At 32.8% G+C, this 22,749-nt stretch overlaps 2 long non-coding RNA genes across 2 annotated transcripts in view; one reads left to right on the top strand and one right to left on the bottom strand.

Moving 5' to 3' along the window:
* LOC129058973 (uncharacterized) overlaps nt 1-3,062 on the top strand; it is an 18,343-nt gene extending 15,281 nt beyond the window's left edge. Inside the window, exon 4 of the long non-coding RNA XR_008524494.1 lies at nt 2,676-3,062. This is a non-coding gene — a long non-coding RNA (uncharacterized LOC129058973). The remainder of the gene's footprint in view (nt 1-2,675) is intronic.
* The window catches only part of LOC129058972 (uncharacterized), a 24,412-nt gene extending 1,663 nt beyond the window's left edge, over nt 1-22,749 (bottom strand). The window contains exons 1-2 of the long non-coding RNA XR_008524493.2: nt 22,577-22,749; nt 747-887 (exon numbers count right to left, since the gene is read on the bottom strand). This is a non-coding gene — a long non-coding RNA (uncharacterized LOC129058972). The remainder of the gene's footprint in view (nt 1-746; nt 888-22,576) is intronic.

Raw genomic sequence — 22,749 nt, 5'->3', positions numbered from 1 at the left:
GTTACTGACTATAAACAATTTAAATTATGAGTAAAAATGAATTTATTTAAAACTACACTTTATATGAAAATGGACTCCTGAAATTAATGGCCTTGGAAAAAATTAAAAAATCATCTTTCTGAGAATAAATTGGTATATAAGATGACTTTTTAGGTGAGGTTTACCAAAAATCATTTACTATTTAATTACTGGGATATTAGAATATTTATTTTACATAGAATTACTATAACTACCCTATTCTAGTACTAAAACTGACATAAAATGTTTGATCAGATCTATCAAACATTATAAATAATTAACAGAGCATATTAACTTATTTTTGGTTTTTAACTGCTTACACTGATGGCAACACTATCCAAAGTCATCACATAATCAGTGTTCTGTGAAATAAAGTCAAATGCATCATTAAATGTGTTGATCAGCAACTCTTGGTGTGAACTGAGAGCAGTTTTACAGGAGAAAGACCAGCTGCTTTTTCAGAGATAGAGATACAGAGAGTGAAAGAGAGAGACAGAGAGATTGAGAGTGAAAGAGAGAGAGAGAACCAAGCAGGTCTATTTATTGAACATATGGCAATCCCAGGAGGATCCTAAAAACATAACTTAATATGTAAATATCCTAGTGCTTATAAATATTCTAATAAAATGAGCTTTTGCATAGTACATATAAAATGTTAATTTTAGATCAAAGATGATTCGTGATAACCCGATGAATTCATTAGTATACTGTCATCCTCAGAGTCTCACCTTGTTATAGGCTTGCTTCTTGAAGTTAATCACCCGAGATTTACTAGCTTGAAATTCTTCTCCTCATTTACATCAGCCTTTTGAATTCTCACTTGAGAGGTGATATTTCATTCTCGTTTCTGTGTCAATCTGGAAGATTTTCTGAAACAAATTAAAATTACAAAGCCTTATTGAATAAAATAATTTATGGTGTATTAATTAGTTTCCAATTAATATTAAACTGTTTTTATCTTTTGCAAATATTAATTATAATTGAGCACTTTGTTCCCCAGGATTTTAAAAATCAAAATTATCCCTGTACTTTTAAAATCAGAACAAGAAAGAGAAATGTTAACAATATATTACTGTATGAAATCAAATTTTACCTATGGGAGAAGAATTGTGTTGATGACCTTTGTGAATCGGCTATATCTAACATTAAAATAATTTTTGGAATTTAAATGTAGTGTTTCATCCACTGAAATTATATCATATATTGATGTTCAAACTTTTTTCAAATGTCAACCTTAATTGGTACTTTGTCTGGCAAAGACAATGTTGGGCGTTGGCATTCAGAAAACCATTTTCTTTTTCCCCTCACCATACAGAGAACTACGTTTTCTACACTTCGTGACTCTCTGGCAGGACCATGTGACAGAGTTCTGAACATTTGAATGTCGATATACATGATATATGACTATTCTAAGCTCTAAAATGTCCATGAAATTATTTATGACAGATAACAATGGATTTAGATCACAATCTCAAAAAACACAATCCCAAACCCTGTAATTCCAAATGTTGAAATAACGAATTATCAAAATTCATTAAGTCTAAATCCCTAATGTCTAAAATCCCCAAAAGCATAATCATAGGATAGTTGCATTGTGGAACTATTACCTTGTTATTGTCTTTATTTAGAAATTAAGTATGGTTTAAGGAGAAGTATATGGATTCCTAATTGACAAGGAGTAGATTTGTGACCTTAATTTTAAGTGTCAGTTTGACTAGATTAAGGAATACTCAGAAAAATGGTAATGCATTATTTTGGACATGTCTGTGAGAATGTTCCAGAGGAGATTAGTGAGTGAGTCTGAGTGGACAAGGTGAGGAAAACCTGCCCTCAATATTGGTGGAAACCGTTTAATCAGCTGGGGAACCAGAAAGAGCAGGTACAGAAAGGCAACTGGTCCCTCTCAGACAACTAGGGTAGACTTTTCTTTTGCTGGTTTGAACATCAGAACTCCAAGCTTTTCAGCATTTGTACTCCAATACTTACACCAGAGGTCTCCCAGTCCTGAGGCTTACAGCCTCAGTCTGAGAGTTACATCATCTGCTTCTCTGGTTTTCATGTGAAAATATTGACATTTCCTTAGTAAATAAAGATATGTTCTTTTTGTACACCTGGATTGGTGAAATTTCTCGAGCTATCAACTCTTTGGGTTACTGCATATGCAGTGGTGACCCATTGTGATTTTTATTCCATCTTCTCAAAGATTTAGGTTGTTCATAACAATATTTTAGATGACAAGTTATGAGTGTACATTATTACCAACCATACTGATTTGTGCTTATACATTTTGTTCTTGACCTATTTCTCTATGAATACATTTCATCTGCTTATAACTTGTATGCACGTGATTGTCGTTAGTATAATTAGTGTTTATGCTTGCAAAAATACTTATATCATTATTGCCTATATTATTGTTCAAAATGGCCTATGAAATGTTGTCATAGTTTTATGTTTCTCAAATAAATTTGCTTTTAAAAATATAAGTAAATATTTATAAAATAATTTTGAAACTATTTTTTCAAGAATTACGTTTTTCAGATTTTGATTTTTTTTTAGGATTGTGATTTTTGAGTTTATTTAGACTTTGAGGATGTTGATATTCTTATGTTTCAACATTTGAGATTATGGTATATGGTGTTTGCAATTGTGTCTTTCAGGATTATTATTGGCTTGTGATGATAGCAGGGAAACTGATACAGTTTGGAAGTGTCTCCTCCAAATCTCATGTGAAAGGTGAAACCAGTGTTGGAGGTTGGCCTTGTGGGAGGTGTTTGGGTCATGGGGCAAATCCCTCATGAATGGCTTGGGACCCTCCTCACAGTAATGAGTGAGTTTTGACTCTCTCAGTTACTAAAAAATTTGATTGTTAAAAGAGCCTGGTACCTCTTCCTCTCCCTCTTGCCATGTGATGTGTCTGTTTCCCCTTCACTTTCTGCTATGAGTAAATGCTTCCTGAGGCCTCACCAGAAGCTGCCCAGTTGCTGGTGTCATGCTTAATAAACTGCACTACCATGAGCCAAATAAATCTCTTTATTTTGTAAATTACCCAGCACTTGGTATTCCTTTATAGTAATGCAAAACATAATACAGTAACCTTAAAGCCAAGTGATGATAATGACAGATTGAAGGCTGGCAGAGATCTTGTGAATAGCTGCCTATGGAAGAGCACTCTTTTTGTATTCCCCACGAACCACCCACAAACTCCAATGTGCTGTGAGCTTAGTAAGTAATAAATGTTCGTCGTACAAAGAACCTTGAAATGTCTGGCTTTAACAGGTAGAATAGCTACCATTAAATACTATTATATGAGGTTTCTAATTAGAACATATGCAGATGGCAGTTTGCTGAATTATGGTATAATTGATTGGCAATACAAAAATATTACTAATAATAATAGTAATAAATTTGTGGATAACATTAACCTTTGCTTGAAATTTATTAGAAATTTCTGAAATAGGCAGGATATATTTTTATTTAATCAATAGAAAAACTAAAGTTCAAGATAACATTTTACAATATAGCAAAAATACTATTATACTATCAGAACTTAGTGGCATTAATATATTTATATGTTTTATATCTAGTGGCATATATATAGTCACTAAGTTCTTATAGTATAATAGTATTTTAGTATGTAAATAATAAAATATAAATATATTAAATGCTGTATATACATTATTATATAGAGCATTTAATATTGCATTTAATATAGTTTTCTAAACAAATGATAATATATGTAATTGTACTTCAGACTATTGAAGTCTTTGTACATATTATCTATTTTTTCTGGTATTCATTTCCTATCAACTTGGTCTGTGAATATTGTAATCATCTTTCAAAGTTAACATCAATTATCATTTACTTTTTTGCTACTTCTAGTCAGAGACCCCTTGTCCTTTCATGGTCTCGTCCATATTTTTCCTTATGAAACATTAGAGAAAAATGCCACTTTTCCTAATGATTTTTTTTTAACTCTTTCTTTTTAAATTGTTCAAGGGAGAGCTTAAGTATCCAGGTATTCCAACTCAATAATGGGATATTGACTTGTGAAACTTTTATTAAATACCGATAACCTTGTCATGTACTGATAAAAGAGAAAATGAATAGTTGATCTAAAGGCTAATACTACACATAGGGTGACTCTGCTCATGTTAGAATATGAATTTAAAGTGAAAAAGGTAGAAACTGACTTGGATACTTATTTACAAATTATTTTAAAGTATTTATAATATTATGTCTTATTTCTCAATCATTGTTACTTAATATCATTTTTTACAACATATTATTGTAAAATTAAATGTACTTCATTACCCCAAACTTGTGTAATTTTTAAATTTTATTTCATCCTTCTTTATCCTAATATGTCTCTGTGACATTAAGTGGGCATATAATATAGATCTAATTTTAATGAAGTATGTATTCCTTTTCCTTCCTCTTCCACAATTAATTGAGTTATATTTCCCTAAGAGTCTTACAACTTTTACAAGTATGTTGCTTAAAATGTCAGATACAAAATTGATCACTAGGAAATGTAACAGATGTCAGTTATAAAGCTGTAAGATAAAATTCAAATTCTCAGTTGCTAATACCAATAATCTTTATTTTAGTGAATCAAATCAATGAAAAATATAATTTTCCAAAAGTGAAAATTATGTTTAAAAAAGTTGTGAATAGCATTTCAAACGATCTGGGTTGAAGGATCAGGAGTTTTTTTTTTTTTTTTTTCTTTTTCCTTGCAAAATAGTATTACAATATAAACAAATTATTTAAAAAATTTCAATAAAATTAACAAATGAAAAATAAAACCCCAACTTTTAAAATACTAACTTAAAGACATAAGCTATACTTTAAAAATATAGAGAAATGCAGTGAATGTGCTGTGTTCACTTGAGAAGAATGTTGCATTCTGCTGTTGTTTGGTAGATTAGCCTACAAATATATTAGTCTTATTCAGGCTATCTATATCCTTATGCTTTTCTGCCTGTATGTTCTTTTTTTTCAATTATTCAGTGAGGAGTATTGAAATCTAAATGTATATTATATTGTGGATTTATATATTTCTATTTTCAAATGTATTTTTTAACAGAGTATGGATATTTTTCTTTTAGCACATAGAACATGTCACTGCACTGTGTTTTTTGCTGGTGTGAGTTCTGCTAAGAATTCTGCTGTAATACTTATCTTTGGTTGTGTTGGGTATTTGTCACTAATATTGAAAAATCGTTTGCCATTATTTCTTCAAAATTTCTTTTGCTCCTTTCTCTTTTCCCCCATTTTCTGGGATTCTGATTATGAATGTTTGATATTGTCTCATATATCTTGTATGATTTTACCTGTTATTTAATTCTTTTTTCCCTTTGTTTTTGTTTGACATTTACTGACATTAACTGATTCTTTTATTTGCTGTGTTGAGATTACTGGTGAACCTGTCAGAGGCATTCTTTTTATTTCTACAACTTCTATTTGTTATATTTTATTGTTTCCATCTGTCTATTGAAATATACATTTTATATTGCTTGTAATGCTTTTCCATTAAAGCCTATATTAGATTGGTCATATTTATTTTAAATTTACTGTCTGTACCAACATCTGTGTCACATTATAGTGTTGTTCTGAGGACTGTTTTTCATCTTCAGACTGTTTCTTTCTTTTTGTTTTTTTTTTGCATGCCTTATAATTTTTGTATTTGCATGCCTTGTAATTTTTGTATTGAATTCTCAACATGTTATATAGCACAGAAGATACTGAGTCACATATTTGTTGTAGTTAGGGATGAGCACATCTTTCCTTTCTCTGAGTCTTTAGTTTGGGGTTTTGCATTAGTCTGGTAAGGAATAGGGCTGAGTTTGAGATTTATCTTTTCTCTGGTTACCCTCCATGAAGTTGAAGGCTCAAACCCTTCAGAAATTCCTTTCATGTATTGTATGGGCCCATTTGCAAGACATATTTTCTCAATATCTACTCCACACTTGGCTTTAGGCCCCATTCTTTACTTTACATCTTCCCTTTGTACTGCTTCCCAGAAAGAATCTATTTCCTGCAGCTCTCCATATTATACTCCATTATTATTTTTATTTTACACCTTTTATTGTGGTCATGGAGAGCTGGGGAAGACGAATGTTTTCTGATGTTTTAACTAAGCCTCTTTCTTACATAGGCACTGCAAATTTAGGCCCATTCACATCACTCACATTTAATGTGATTATTTTTATAATTGAATTAAAATATACCATATTGCTGTTTTTTATTTGTTTGGTTATTTTTTCCTATTGTTTTTCAGCTTCTTTTCTTACTTGTTGTTTTTTATTTTTTCTCACTTTTTATTATTATTTAATTCTTTAGTGATTATCCTATTTTTACAAGACAGATTTTTAATTAAAAATATTATATCCTCAAGTAATATTTTACTACTTCGTGTGTAGTGGAAGGACTTTCAGTTGTAGATTATATTTTCTATTTCTCTCTCCCAATTTTTGTATATTTTTGTTATGACATTACTTTTTATCTACTTTATACAACATATTACTATTATTTTTGCTTTACACGGTTAACTATAAGTAATTAAAAATGAAAAAAATTATCTTTCCGTCATTCTTCTTTGATTTAATGGATTTATATTTGTCTGATCTGGTATTTCTCTACTGGAAGAAATTTATTTAATAATTTTTACAGCATAGTGTTTTTTGTCTGAGAAAGACTTTGTCTCTCTTTCAATTTTGAGACATACTTTGTAGATCAAAGTCCATTGTGTTTTGGGATTGCATAGATTTTTATTGTTAGTTTTATTTCTATGTATTTAATATAGATATTTTCAAGATTTCCCATTTATCTTTTGTCTTCGTGTGCTTAAATATTATGGGCCTTATTTTTCTTTTGTTGTTGTTACTTCATTTGGTTTGGTTTGACATTTCTTCTGCTTGGTGTTCTCTGAGCTTCTTGAATTTATGGATCTCTATTTATCAATAATTGCGGAAATTTCTCAGTCATCAGTCTTAAATATTTCTCTTGTTTTATATTATCTCTCTTTTCCTCTGGCATTCCATGGGTCCTGTTTCATAAGATTATTTGATATTTTTTCTCAGCCACCTGAGTTTATTTCAGTAATTTCCATTGACTTCTTATATTCAAAGTCACTGGTTACATCTTCAGTTGTGTCAAGTTTATGCATTAGTCCATTGCTGATATTATTTATATCTATTATGTGTTTTTTATTTCTAAAATTTTCTTTTGATTTTTTAGATTGTTTTTTCTCTGCTGGAATTATCCATCTCATTTTGCACATTGTCCAACTTTCATAGTAGAGAATCTACTTTTCCATGGCCCTGAACCATGTAACACTGCAATGGTGTCAGTTTATTTAATCAACTACAATCCAATCAAGTCTATAAAATGCTATCAGATTATACTTGACTACAGTCATTACCCTCAGATTAAAATATTTATAGATAGTTCCCCATGAATATAGGATGAAGTCCCAGATAATTTGTCCAGATGTAAATCACTCTATATATTTCCATTTTCTATGTATCAAATACTATCGCACTCTCCTGCATAAACTTTGTATTTTATTAAATTGATCTAATAAATATTCTCCACTGTCTGTATATTTTCTGTCTATAGTCCTTCATCTACAGGCCCTCTGTCTACAGGCTTTCATTCTAACTTATTAGAATAATTTTATATTCTTCTTTAATATTCAATGTCCATCTTATGTCTGACCTCTTTATGAACTCAGCCCATCTCGACAGTCCATCATTAAAGTTTAACCTTCAGAAGAATTTATTTTCTACCAAAGGTATACCATTGGGCCATGTATATCTTGCCTCCTTATGACTTAGAGTTTTGGTATATTCAGTGATTAAAATAATATTCACTTGATGATAGTGCTTATAATGGTGTTGATAAAGATGATGAAGATGATTGTGATGACAACAGAAACCTTAAAATTGTTCTTTGTAGTTATGTTTGTTCACATATACATGTCATATCACAGTCCAATGAGACAAGTTGCTTATTATGATTTATTTGCTCCAGACAGCTGATGAATTTTATGTCACACAGGAGGTTAAAATCCTAATTTTATCTAAACTTATAAATCAATTTGATTGTTAAACTGAAGAGACAGAATAAGAGAAAAGAAGAGAGAATGTCTAACACTATAGCATTGGTAGTATAAAAATCTCTGTATCCCAACATTTAATTTTAATCTTCTTTGATATCTAATTACATCTACAAAATGTTGTGACCTATGCCATTACATTTATTCCAAATGCCAGTGAAGGTTTCTAGTCAACTAAACTGTATATTTTTGCATATAGAGATCTGTATATTCATGATCACTTAAAATTTTAAATCTATAAGTGCTGAATTAAAAAGATTCAAAGGGCCAGGTGCGGTGGCTCATGCCTGTAATCCCAGCATTTTGGGAGGCCAAGGCGGGTGGATCACCTGAGGTCATGAGTTCTAGACCAGCCTGACCAACATGGTGAAACCCCGTGTCTACTAAAAATTAAAAAAATCTGCCGAGCATGGTGGCACACACCTATAATCCCAGCACTCGGGAGGCCAAGGCAGGAGAATCACTTGAACCTGGGAGGCAGAGGTTGTTGTGAGCTGAGATTGCACCATTGCACTCCAGCCTGGACAACAAGAGCGAAACTCCATCTCAAAAAAAAAAAGAAAAAGAAAAAAGAAAAAAAATAAGAAGATTCAGAAATAGTTAAGGAAATATTTTGTATGCTTTTATGATTGTAGAAGCTTTTCCTAAAAATAAATCAAGAGGGAACATGCAGAAATAATTTTAATACCACAATAATAGAATTGGAAATAGTGGAAACTTGCATTTCCATTGCACTACACATTATGTAAAGCAATTATATAAACATTACACAGCGTAATTCATCATGTATTAATACACTAGATTTTATCCTCTCAGCAACGTTTGGAGCAAAAATGATATTGTACATTCCTGATACCCTGGTATATGTTAATTGCTCTAAGCAAGGGGTTGAATCATGGTCTCTTAAAATAAATTCGGTATTATATTAGAAATTGTTCTAATTTCAAAAATCTCTCATTTTAATAGAAATCCCTGTTTGATATAAAATCAACATTGAACTTTAGAACTAATTTGAGATTATCAAAATGTATTTTGCTCTTTTGATACAAAGTTAAAAATGGCTTGAAAGACAACAGTGAGGTGAAATTCTCCTAGTGGGCAGAGACTTTAGCATACAGTTAATTGCATAATGATGGGATTGGAAAAAATAATATTTGAAGATTAGACACCAAAAGGTGAGAGGAAGCAGACTGCTGTATTAGTTCGTTTTCACGCTGCTGATAAAGACATACCCAAGAGTGGGTAATTTATGAAGAAAATGAAGTTTAATGGATTCACAGTTCCACGTGGCTGGGGAGGCCTCACAATCTTGGTGAAAGGCAAAAGGCACTTCTCACATGTGGCAGACAAGGTAGAATGAAAACTGAGCGAAAGGGGTTTCCCCTTATAAAACAATCAGATCTCGTGAAACTTATTCACTACCACGAGAACAGTCTGGGGGAAGCACCCCCACGATTCAAATATCTCCCACTGGGTCTCTCCCACAACACATGAGAATTATGGGAGCTACAATTCAAGATGAGATTTGGGTGGGGACACAGCTAAACCATATCAGATGTATATTTAAGAATGTGCACAGAGTTTGGAGATCTTTGACTCTCTCATTAATACCAAGCCAAGGAGTCTCAAAGCAACCATGTGACAGGATGTCTTTTTCAGTGGAAATAAAAAGACCTCTCGTCTCAAAGTGGGTTCATAAACTTATAAGCCATGAAAGAAGGGATGGAAGCTATACAAGGTCCAAATAGCATAGGTGAAAACAATTTAAGAAGGATAGTAGAGAGAGTGGTCATTAATTTTAATTATGACATTAAGACTAACTATAGCAGTGAGTACTGTATCTTGTGCTATTAACTGTCCTTTGTGCTTTGGGAAGTCTTTTTCATGCTTTTTTTTCTTTTTAATAATTATAACTAATTGCCAACTTTGAGAATTATTGAGAGTTCATAATGCACCAAATATGTTGTGCAAATGGATCTGAATTGTATAAATCATAATCATAGGAAACACTGTGTGTGTCCCACTTACATCCCTTTGACCTAACCTGAAGGTCACCTGCAGAGTTACCATAAAGCTCTCTGTGTCTCTGCCTGAGAGCAATTTCTAGCTACTATTGTCAATTTGAACCATGCATAGCAGGTCAACATTTTTAGATAGCTGATATTCCTTGGAAAACTTTCAAATAATGAAGTAGTTGCTAAACAACTATCTCACTCTCTGTTCCCTCAGAGGGACAGCTCTAAGTTACATTCTACATAGTCTCAGAAAAATCAAGTCCCAGTTACCCTCAAGTGGAAAATGCTCGCTAATGTTCCCTTTATTGATTTCTACCCCTTCCCTCTATCACTTTCCCTTGACCTCACCATGCTACCCTACCCAAGATCCTCTTTCTAACAAATTACTTATACCCAAATTAATAAATCAGGGTCTGCTTCTATGGAAATAAAAAAATAAAATATTTATTTTGGTCACTTAGCAGGAGTGATGCCTGCCTGATAACTTTATTAAGTTTATTAAAATTGCTTAGTAGTCAACTGTCTTGCTAAAGTAATAAAAATGTATTGAGTGTGATCTGTGAACCAAGAAAGGGTTGGTAGAGATAATCTGAACTGGGAAATCCATTACAGGCGTTTTTTTGGTTACACTGAACAGAACAAACTAGATCCACAACAGTTCTCCCTAAAGATTATCACCTGGAAAATGGTGAAACTCTCAATGTATTGCAGGATTAATATTTTTATTCTATTCAGTAAAAAATGATGCTGGAAAAAGTTTAGCAACTTTCCCTTGTTTGTCTACTGAGTGCTGACTTTCAACCTCAGTCTTATCTAATCTCAAATTTCCTGGAGTTCTAAAAAGAGTTTTGTTTTATTTATATCATTGTAAACATTTCACGAAAACAATTTTTAGTTACAATGTCATTTTCAGCACAAGAAGCCAAAGAGTAATGTTTACCTTGGTTAGGTGTATATGTTTTCTCTTCTATTCAAGATAATTCTTATTATATTCACAGAGGAAATGGAGTTTCTAATGATAAATAAATAGCTATGTTAACACTAATTAATTGATGGGGAGCTTAGGAAATGCTAACATTTAATAAGGCTTTATTGACAAAATGAATTTTGAATTTCATTTTATAGATCCCTTAGTAATAATAAGAAAAGAGGTAAATACTAGGCAAAACTATAGCAACTTTAAGAAATATCATTAATTCCTATTTTTGCCTTGTGCTTTGTTTTTTAAATTTCCCCGATATTATTACATATGTGGTTATATTTTTCTTATGTTTTATTGATTACCTGTAAAATGACACAGTTATTTTGGAAAGTAAAAAAAATTACATAAATAAATAAATACAAATACTTTTTGCTCTCTAAATATATAACATTTCTTATTTACTCTTCCTGGAAGAAGTATACCATAGGGGTAAGATTTAAATTTAAATTTCCATTTATGTCAGAATACCATTAATATTCATGTACTTTTTCCACATGATAATCCTAAAGGAATTAATTTGTTAAAATAAGATATAACAGTTCACTTTGTAAAATTCATAACTTTATTGAAAACATCATGCCATTTAAAAAGCTGAGCTTGCTATGAAATTAGTCACCGTAGTTAGTATTCTGCTGCAGATAAAATATTTTTATTTAAGCTCCTGTGAGATTCACTCAAAGATTTGAGAAGTGAATTTAGTTCCTACTAATAGAAAACAAAGTGAAATCTACTAACCATGATTCACAAAGGCTAGAAAAGAGTTTTTAAAAGGCATTATAAAAAGTTTTCTGTTTTCAAATTATCGCACTTTTATCCTCCTCTACACCCGTTTGACTTTTCCTAAAAAGTTTTCAGTCTTACAACTTTAAAATTAGTTAAGGGTAAATAAAGGGGAAAAAACGACTTGATACACTTAAATTAAGGAAAATGTCAATGGGATATAGAAGAAGATATTTAAAAAAAGACAAGGAAATCAATTTTTAAAACAATTTTCAAATATATAATCAGAACTGATATTTTAAAACATAATTCTCTGAAAACTTTAGTTTTATATCATTTTGGGTAGAATTTATATTTAAGTAATATACAGGTTTATCACTGCTGTGTTAGAACAATTCATATTCCAATTTTTTTCACTAATTTATTTAAATGTTTCCATCAACAGTATTTGTAAGTGTCTTTAGGATAATTGCTTATTTGCTAGCTTCTGACACCACTAAATTAGAAAAAAAATTGTCCACTTGTAATCTATGTTTCCAATAATTGCCAAGTTTTAAGCCACATGTGTTTAATAGGAAAAATCAAAGTTTAAATATACTATAATTTTATTTCTAAAGAGGGTCTTAATATAAAGAGGGTGATGAGAATGGTGAGTTAGAATGAAATAAATGATAAATATAAAGAGGGTCATGAGAATGGTCAGTTAGAAGGAAAAGAAGCATGTGAGGTAATAATGTTATTTCATGACATAAGGAATGGTATTTGGCTAAGAATGAAACTCTTCTAATCGAGTAATGGAAGTTGACAGGCCCAGTTGGCTGTATATAATAGAAAACTGGCAAGAAAAAATACTGTAGGGTGAGCCACAGTAGCTAAAGATAAAAGATCATTAAATATGCAGCATTAACATAGAATTTTTAAACTGTCAGTTAAAGAAGTTATAAAAATGACCAAGACATAGATCCAAGACAAAGAACTGTGTAAGAAATACTATATAAATTATTCAATTATTAGGAAATACAAAAAGATCCAGTATCCTCTCTTGGTCCATTTAACATAACCAACACCTCCTAGTCTAACTGTAGGACCCCTCCTCCTACAAGATGACACATTGTATGTTACATGCAGGGATGGCAAAATACATATTCTGTCCAAATACAGCTACTCTAAAATTGTAATTATGGATGGGAATTTTCTGGACACAGCAAGAATCTTGGATATTAGGATAAAACATTATAAAACCTTGTTTCAGTTTCTCAGCTCAGTGGTGACTTATGAATACTATCCACACTGGTAATATTTTATTTCATTTTCACCTTCTCATCTCTATTTTTTCCCTTACTATAAACGTTTTCCTTCTTATTGGTATAAACGCCATCTATCAATAAAGTAAAAGATACTAGGTACTTATTACATGCCTCATGTTTATAAAACAAATGTGTCATTTATAAGCAGGATGTGTATGCACCTATAACAGTGATTTTTTAGAATGCATTAGTAACACTGTTCTCACTACATCTTCCCTATGTGTCCTCCCCAATACTTTAAATTCAGAAGAAAGAGAATACCTTGATGAAAAATATATTAAAATGCAATGTTCAACAGGATAAACAACTTAATTGTGCTTCTGTCCCCATTCCTTGACTTGATCAAAGTTTGTTTCATCAGGATTACTTAATACTTATTAAATAATTAAGCTACTTTATAATTTAACATCACATCTATTTTTAACACATTTATTCATTTGCCCAGTTTTCCTCCCACTTCAAATGTAACTTTCAAAGGTTTGTGCTCTTTTCTATGCAATTTCTTAATTTTGGAAAACTTCAGGGTTCAGCTTTAAATCCTCTTCTCTTTTTACTGCAGTTCTCACGCCACTCAAGAGATTTAATCTAAACATATGGTCTAAAAACACTCTTATTAGCCAAATATTTCTAAGTATTTATTTCTAGCTCTGGTTGGTAAACTGAAATTTTTGTTGGTATAACCAAAATTCTACTCGAAATATCAACCTGATTTCTTAGAAATCTGTCAAACTAAATGTAGATAAAAGAGAACTTGTGACTTTTCAGTGTCTTCCCAAACATTTCTTACCTGGATTTTCCCACCCTAGCAAAGGGCACCGCCATTCACCCAACTACTAAAGCCAAAAACTTATGTCATCATTGATTTTTCACTTTCCTTAACATTTAATATACAGTACACCTGTAAGCCCAATTGATAGTGTCAAGAGGCAGGCAAATTCCTGGGCAGATAAGTGTAGGTCCGTGGTGAGGCCCGCCCTTCAAGCCAGGAATAGCCCCAGGCCTGAAAAACCTGCTGCCAGTTCCAGGTGGAGTCCACCACCCCAAGTGAGAACTTCCTTGGTGCCTTTCAATGGTGGGATGCTTTTTCTGGGCCCACCCATGGACCAATGAGCATGCTGGAGCCCATAAAAACCCCAGATGCAGCCAAACTCAGACACAGCTTGGGACTACATGCCTATAAGGAGGAGCTACCCACGTTGTGTCTTCTCTCTGCTGAGAGCTATTCTGCCACTCAATAAAACCATCTCCACCTTGCTCACCCTTCAGTTGTTCACATAACCTCATTCTTCCTGGACACTGGACAAGAACTGGGACTTGCCAAACTGTAGTTTGGAAAGGGCTATAACACTTTCCTGCCTAGCTCGCCAAGCTGAAGACAGTGACTTGCTCCCATTCACCAGACTGTTGGAGTGAAGAGCAGTAACCCTTCTGGAGGCCCAGACCTCAGGATTCCCTGAGCCAGAGCTGTAACACCAATAGCCCTCCCATGTTCTGCCTGCATCAGGAGGCCTTCCCACATGACACGAAGTGGCGACCTTGCTGGACCAGCCCAGGATCTGTGGGCTACAGTTGGCAATGGGACTGAAAGAGCTGTTAACACATCCTCATTCACCAAGCTGTGGGCAGTGGAAATGAGGGAGCTATAGCACACATCCCCATGCCACTTGGGGCTTGGCAGTTGCTGGCATCTCTGAGTTTTTGGGTGCCACCATATTCCCCTCCTTCAGATGCTGGGGCTCACAGTGGAAGCCACTTGTGGTACACCTGGTGCAGCTGCAGTCTCGCACAGAGCCAGCACCTGTGTCAGCACCAGGAGCTGCCCACCAGCTGGCATAATTGGCTGTGAGCAGTGGCCAGACCCTGCATTAGCTCACACACCCCTCACCAATCAGTGCCTGGCTCACCCTTGGTGGGCATGGGATCCAAGCTGGTAGCATGAGCCAAGCACAGCATGCCAGTCCAAGCGAGCAGAATGAGACCAGCAGGTGCAAGCAAAACTCAAGCAGAGGTGCCACCAGCCATAGAGGTTTCCAGCTGGCAAAGCGACACCCAAAGATCCTGTGAAACTTACCTCTAGCCACAGCATATATTCCAATTACACCAATTTGTACATATTATATAAATTATACATATAAATATATTGAATATGCATATATACAAATTATAATTAAATATAGTATATAATATACAATATACAAATATATAAATTATGTATATATTTAGTGTAATACATTTTGGAAATATATTTATGTTTTACAAATTCATATATATATCTCTGCATATAAACTAAACTGAGACCTATTATCTATCATCTTTTATACTGTTAAAGGAGTTGAAAATATGTCTCTCTGGCATATTGACTATTTAAGTTAAAGGTCTATGAAAAACAGCAGGTGCAAAAACTTCACTCTGAACTTGGTTTTGTTTCTCGAGAGCAGAAGATGAAATTACCACGTGAATTTATTCTCAAGGACAAAAGTTAAGAGCAAGATTTGTTATAGATCTGTATAGATTTCTTAAAATAACTTATCTTTTAAGCATCCTCCAGAATTGAGCTACTTCTTAACAACTTACCATTTTTTATCCAATTCAGTATTTAAGTTACTGACTCTATCTATTTTTTGGGTCTTCATTTTCTTATGATGTCTCCCATTCCGTGCAAAACTTGTATTAAATGTGTAATTTTCTTCTGTTGATCTGTCTTATGTCAATTAAATCTCTGGCCCAACCAGGACCCTAAACGGAAATTTGCTGCCACTTACTGCAATAGTCTCTTAACTGGTCTCATTACTTCCAATCTTGTCTCTCTTCAATTGACTACATTCTCTTTTAAAAACCTGTAATAGCATTCCTATATTCTTAAAATGAATTCCAAGCTTGTTGCTATGGCTCTTAAATATCTCTAACACTGCATCTCAGAAACACACTGATCTTTGTTCACTAACATACAGCCATGTTAACCTTTTGTATTTTTTACTGGTCAAGCATTTTTTTCCCTTTGAGTATCACTTGTCCTTACTCTTACCTAAATATAGAAGGCAAAACTTTGAATGGGTACCTCCTTTTTGTAATTCATGCACTTGCAGATATTTGATTAAATTTAGGACATCTACTCACTGTTTATTTGCTATTATATTCCCCCAGTTTTGTTATTCTTGTGGCATTCAATGACTTCACATGAACTCTTAATTTTTGTTGTTGTTAATTGTCAATCTCCTTTCAGTAAAAACTATCCCAACTCATTTTCTCATAACCACAGAAACTGTGAGCATTCTGGCACAGAAGAGGAACAATCAAATACTTTATGAATAAAGGAATAAATAAATTACCACCATTTACTTTTTTATTTGGCTAATATTCCTACAAAACCAAGTTACGTTATTAAATAAAATACTGTATATTGCTTCAAAGAGAATAAAATACCTACGAATCCAACTTACAAGGGATGTGAAGGACCTCTTCAAGGAGAACTACAAACCACTGCTCAACGAAATAAAAGAGGACACAAACAAATGGAAGAACATTCCATGCTCATGGATAGGAAGAATCAATATCGTGAAAATGGCCATACTGCCCAAGATAATTTACACGTTCAATACCATCTTCATCAAGCTACCAATGACTTTCTTCACAGAATTGGAAAAAACTACTTTAAAGTTCACATGGAACCAAAAAAGAGCCCACATTGCCAAGTCAATCCTAAGCCAAAAGAACAAAGCTGGAGGCATCATGCTACTTGACTTCAAACTATACTACAAGGCTATAGTAACCAAAACAGCATGGTACTAGTACCAAAACAGAGATATAGACCAATGGAATAGAGCAGAGCCCTCAGAAATAATACCACACATCTACAACCATCTGATCTTTGACAAACCTGACAAAAAAAAAAAAGAAATGGGGAAAGCAGTCCCTATTTAATAAATGGTGTTGGGAAAACTGGCTAGCCATATGTAGAAAGCTGAAACTGGATCCCTTCCTTACACCTTATACAAAAATTAATTCAAGATAGATTAAAGACTTAAATGTTAGACCTAAAACCATAAAAACCCTAGAAGAAAACCTAAGCAATACCATTTGGGACATAGGCATGGGCAAAGACTTCATGACTAAAACACCAAAAGCAATGGCAACAAAAGCCAAAATTGACAAATGGGGTCTAATTAAACTAAAGAGCTTCTGCACAGCAAAAGAAACTACCATCACAGTGAACAGGCAACCTACAGAATGGGAGAAAAGTTTTGCAATCTACTCATCTGACAAAGGGCTAATATCCAGAATCTACAAAGAACTCAAACAAATTTACACGAAAAAAACAAACAAATCAACCCATCAAAAAGTGGGCAAAGGATATGAACAGACACTTCTCAAAAGAAGACATTTATGCAGCCAACAGACACATGAAAAAATGCTCATCATCACTGGCCATCAGAGAAATGCAAATCAAAACCACAATGAGATACGATCTCACTCACACCAGTTAGAATAGCGATCATTGAAAAGTCAGGAAACAACCGGTGCTGGAGAGGATGTGGAGGAATAGGAACACTGTTACACTGTTGGTGGGACTGTAAACTAGTTCAACCATTGTGGAAGACAGTGTGGCAATTCCTCAAGGATCTAGAACTAGAAATACCATTTGAGCCAGCCACCCCATTACTGGGTATATACCCAAAGGATTAGAAATCATGCTGTTATAAAGGCACATACACACATGTTTATTGAGGCACTATTCACAATAGCAAAGACTTGGAAACAACCCAAATGTCCATCAATGATAGACTGGATTAAGAAAATGTGGCACATATACACCATGGAATACTATGCAGCCATAAAAAAGGATGAGTTCATGTCCTTTGTAGGGACTTAGATGAAGCTGGAAACCATCATTCTCAGCAAACTATCGCAAGGACAAAAAACCAAACACTGCATGTTCTCACTCATAGATGGGAATTGAACAATGAGAACACTTGGACACAGGAAGGAGAACATCACACACTGGGGCCTGTTGTGGGGTGGGGGGGAGGGACAGCATTAGGAGATATACCTAATGTAAATGACAAGTTAATGGGTGCAGCACACCAACATGGCACATGTATACATATGTAACAAACCTGCACTTTGTGCACATGTACCCTAGAACTTAAAGTATAATAAAAAAAAATTAGCTGGCACAAAAAAAAAATGTTCCTTGGTTAAAATAATGCAAACTTATTTAGTTATTGCACATGACAAGATTCATTGTCATAGGCATTCTGACAACTTTTACAATACTATTATACTGCCAATATTCAAGGGGAAAGGTAGCATCTATGTTTTCCCATGGTAGTTTAACCTTCTTTCCATGAAGCACATCCTGATTTAAGGGAAATAATAACATGTTATTATGTTTTTTTATCTACAGATTTTAAAGTTGTATTACATTGAAGAAACAATAATTAAAGACACAAAGATTCTCATTATATAAATTAAATATCTTAGCTTTTGTGATACTTCTGAAATTTTTAGATTTTAGAGCTATAATGAACTTTTCAGAAAGATATCTACAAATGAACAACATACTTTCTTCTAAATTATAACTAAAATATTATTTTTGTATATATGCTTTTGAATTAAGGAAATAAATGAAAGTAACAATGTATAATGAAATCTGGAAAATAGAGAACTAGCATCAAAATAATCATATTTTGTGTAATCCAATTACATATTTCCCGGTTATCTCCAAAGAACCTTGTAATCTACTGAAGCTTACCATAAAACAAAATCAAATTAATAAACAGAATTTTATTATCAATCCTTTAAAGTTACACATTTGACTTCTCTCTATATAAGAATTTACTAGAAGTGTTGATATTTGCCTAAAAGGGAAAAGAAATTCTTGAGTATTAGGAGTCTTTTTGTTTCAGCATTTAGGCAGAGTTGATAAAATTGATTTTTTTTAAATCAACTTTTTACAGAAGAGACATATGTTGAAAATTTGTGCCAAAATAATTTAGGTTGGTATATTAACTTTGAGCAAGCTAAAAATTTCAAAGAAGAATTTGAAGGGTTGTCCAGATTAGTACTTTTTTAATGATAGAACTGTTTTTAGCCCATATGAAATTATGAAAGTATGAATTAATATATTTCTAACATATCAAAAACACTGGCCATCAGAGAAATGCAAATAAAAACCACAATGAGATACCATCTCACACCAGTTAGAATGGTGATCATTAAAAAGTCGGGAAACAACAGGTGCTGGAGAGGATGTGGAGAAATAGGAACACTTTTACACTGTTGGTGGGACTGTAAACTAGTTCAACCATTGTGGAAGTCAGTGTGGCGATTCCTCAGGGATCTAGAACTAGAAATACCATTTGACCCAGCCATCCCATTACTGGGTATGTACCCAAAGGATTAGAAATCATGCTGCTGTAAAGACACATGTACACGTATGTTTATTGCGGCACTATTCACAATAGCAAAGACTTGGAACCAACCCAAATGTCCAACAATGATAGACTGGATTAAGAAAATGTGGCACGTATACACCATGGAACACTATGCAGCCATATAAAAGGATGAGTTCATGTCCTTTGTAGGGACTTGGATGAAGCTGGAAGCCATCATTCTCAGTAAACTATTGCAAGGACAAAAAACCAAACACCGCATGTTCTCGCTCATAGGCAGGAATTGAACAATGAGAACACTTGGACACAGGAAGGGGAACATCACACACTGGGGACTGTTGTGGGGTGGGAGTAGGGGGTAGGGATAGCATTAGAAGATGTACCTTATGCTAAATGACCAGTTAATGGGTGCAGCACACCAACATGGCACATGTATACATATGTAAGAAACCTGCAGGTTGTGCACATGTACCCTAAAACTTAAAAGTATATTAATAAAATAAAATAAAAAAATAAAAAAGAAAGAATTATTCCATGATATTAACATTCTTTGAAATGTAACATAAAAAGCTAAGAAATTATTTATTAGCTATCGTATTTCATTTGAGATTTCACTGGATTTTTGTGAATTTACTTCTTATTTTTTTCCTATGACTTTTGAGATAATCTTCTTTTCTTGAATAGTGCAGAGACTCCTGTGCTACCACATATTATTACAAACATAATTCAAGATGGTCCTCAGGCCTCTGGTATGTTAGAGATGAAATTATTTTGTAGAATTAAAAATAAGATCCAAAAGATTTTTTGAATAAGTAATTTATTTTAAATATGCCATACTAGTTTACTTTTAGCATTTTCTATAACAGATGCATATAAGTGAAAGAAAATATTATGTGTACATCATATATATTTTTGTTTCAAAAATTTTAAATAGAACACAGAGTGAATTAATTTCCATGACAATTAGTTGTGAAAGAATTCTCCCACTTCAACAGATACTAAAATAGTAAATAGTATATGGTAAAGGAGGCATTTAAATTTTTTAATAATTATAATAAAGCAATAAATAACGTGTATCTTAATGTGATGAACATTATACATTATTATCCTGAAAGATTAATTGCAGAGTTAAATTATATATTCTAATTAAGGATCTGCTAAATGGCTTGGAAATAAATACTAAGCACCATCTTTGTGAATATAGAAAAGTATATTTTAAAAAACCCTATCATACTTGCAAGTTATATGTTTCAAAATAGATTCAAGAAGAATTAGGCAAAATGGAAAAGCATGTTCTTTATATAAAATTAAATGACCAATCTAAAGTGCTTTCCTAAGATAAATTTAAGATATACTAAATATATCAGGTACACTTGAAATTGCACTTATTGATACTGTCCAAATCATAAGAACTTAACTTCTATGAAAAGTAGCAACGTGTCATTTCAAATATTTTTAACACTTCTGGGAAATCCTAATTACAGATGGTTGCCAAGCAAACAAAGGCAATTAAGTAAATGAATTAAAACATAAATTTTACTTGATGGAATTTAGGTTTAAATTTCAAAGTGAGAAATATACCCCTGGCACTACAAAATAAAATGTCAGACATTTAAATTACCACTGAATAAAATTAGTGCATATATAATCAACAATACTTCATTTCTGGCTAGGTATCCTAATAAAAATATTGCATTATATTACCTTTCAATAATCTTAGAGAGTTTTCAAAACCATATAGGTAAATGTGATTATCAGAAATGTGATAAAGTAATATGAGCTATTAAAATATTTAACTATTCTTCAAATTATCAAAATTAATATAAAGTAGATATGTAGTTTAGAGAAATATTCTAATCAAAAAATAAAAATTGAATGTACATATATATCTGGAAACTACATAAAATGAACTTAAGGACTTGAAACTACACAACATTAGTTATTTTAAGCAAACGACAGGAACACAATTAGAGTGAGCACTGCATTCAATGGAAAAATCATTAGCAGTAATAACAAAGTATGATTTCACTTCTTTATTCTTTACTAGTTTTATTGAAATGACAAAAGCTAGCTAAAACACAAGACACAGGAAAGATAAAATTAAAAAGTATTATGCAAAAAAGTTATGCAAAAATATAACAACGTTTGATTAAGTTCGTATGATTACAAAATTCGTCAATGTTTATAAGTTCAGACCCAGGTGTAATGGTTAACATCAGTTTAAATTAAGTGCTATCACTTTACCAGAGCTTTTAGGAAATAGCATTACTGTAATAAAAGGAATCATAACAAACTGGATATTATGGAATTTAACTTAGGCAAATAAAATGAAACTATCATGTTGAAAATAGTAACTCTTTTACGATTTTATATAAAAAATATGAATTGTCAGAGTTATTGATATGTTTAGGAGAGTATCAATCTTTCCAGGGCAAAGGAACATAATATGACTCAGAGGACAATGGAAAATCACATTTTTGAGAGTTAATTTTAGTCAGATATTAAAAGGTTTTGAATGTCATGCAAGAAAAAATTTTTACTTTCTTTTGAAGGCAATAAGGATTCATGGAATTATTTTAAACATGAAATACTCATTTAAAAATTAGAACAAATATTTCCATGGAAGGATGGCTAGTACATTGAAACAGTAAGAGAAATGGGCACATATGTTTTTTAGTGCAGTAAGGTAGACCTGAATAGGTTGGGTTAACAAATTTAGGATAACAGAAAACTAATAGTCAAGAGTGCATACATTTTTGAACCAAGTTTAATTTATTACTTCATCAAACACTTTAGTAGCTAGTTTGTTTCAGAAAATAGGCACTATGTGTTAAAGATACAATAAGGAGGGCAATACTGCCCTTGCTTCAAATTTGCTTACAGAAAAGGAGGAAAATAATGTACTGATTGCTATTGTGTTGTCATTGAGAAATGTTATGGGATAATAGATGTATTAGTCTCCTCAGGCTGCCCTAATACTGTATCACAGATTGGGTGACTTAAACAAAAGTTCATTTTCTCACAATTCCAGAGGTTGAAAAATCCACGATCAAGTCTCCATCTGCATTTGGTTTCCAATGAGAGATCTCTTCTTGGCTTGCAGATAGCTGCCTTCTCTCTGTGTCCTCATATGGTAGAGGGAAGGAACAGAGCTCTTTCGTGTCTCTTCTTAAATGGACACAAATCCTGTTAGATC

Source organism: Pongo abelii, chromosome 3 (assembly GCF_028885655.2).
Source record: "Pongo abelii isolate AG06213 chromosome 3, NHGRI_mPonAbe1-v2.0_pri, whole genome shotgun sequence".
In the NCBI taxonomy this organism is placed as follows: Eukaryota; Metazoa; Chordata; class Mammalia; order Primates; family Hominidae; genus Pongo; species Pongo abelii.
Note: the sequence above shows the minus strand (reverse complement) of the source record. Positions and strands in the feature narration are given on the sequence as shown.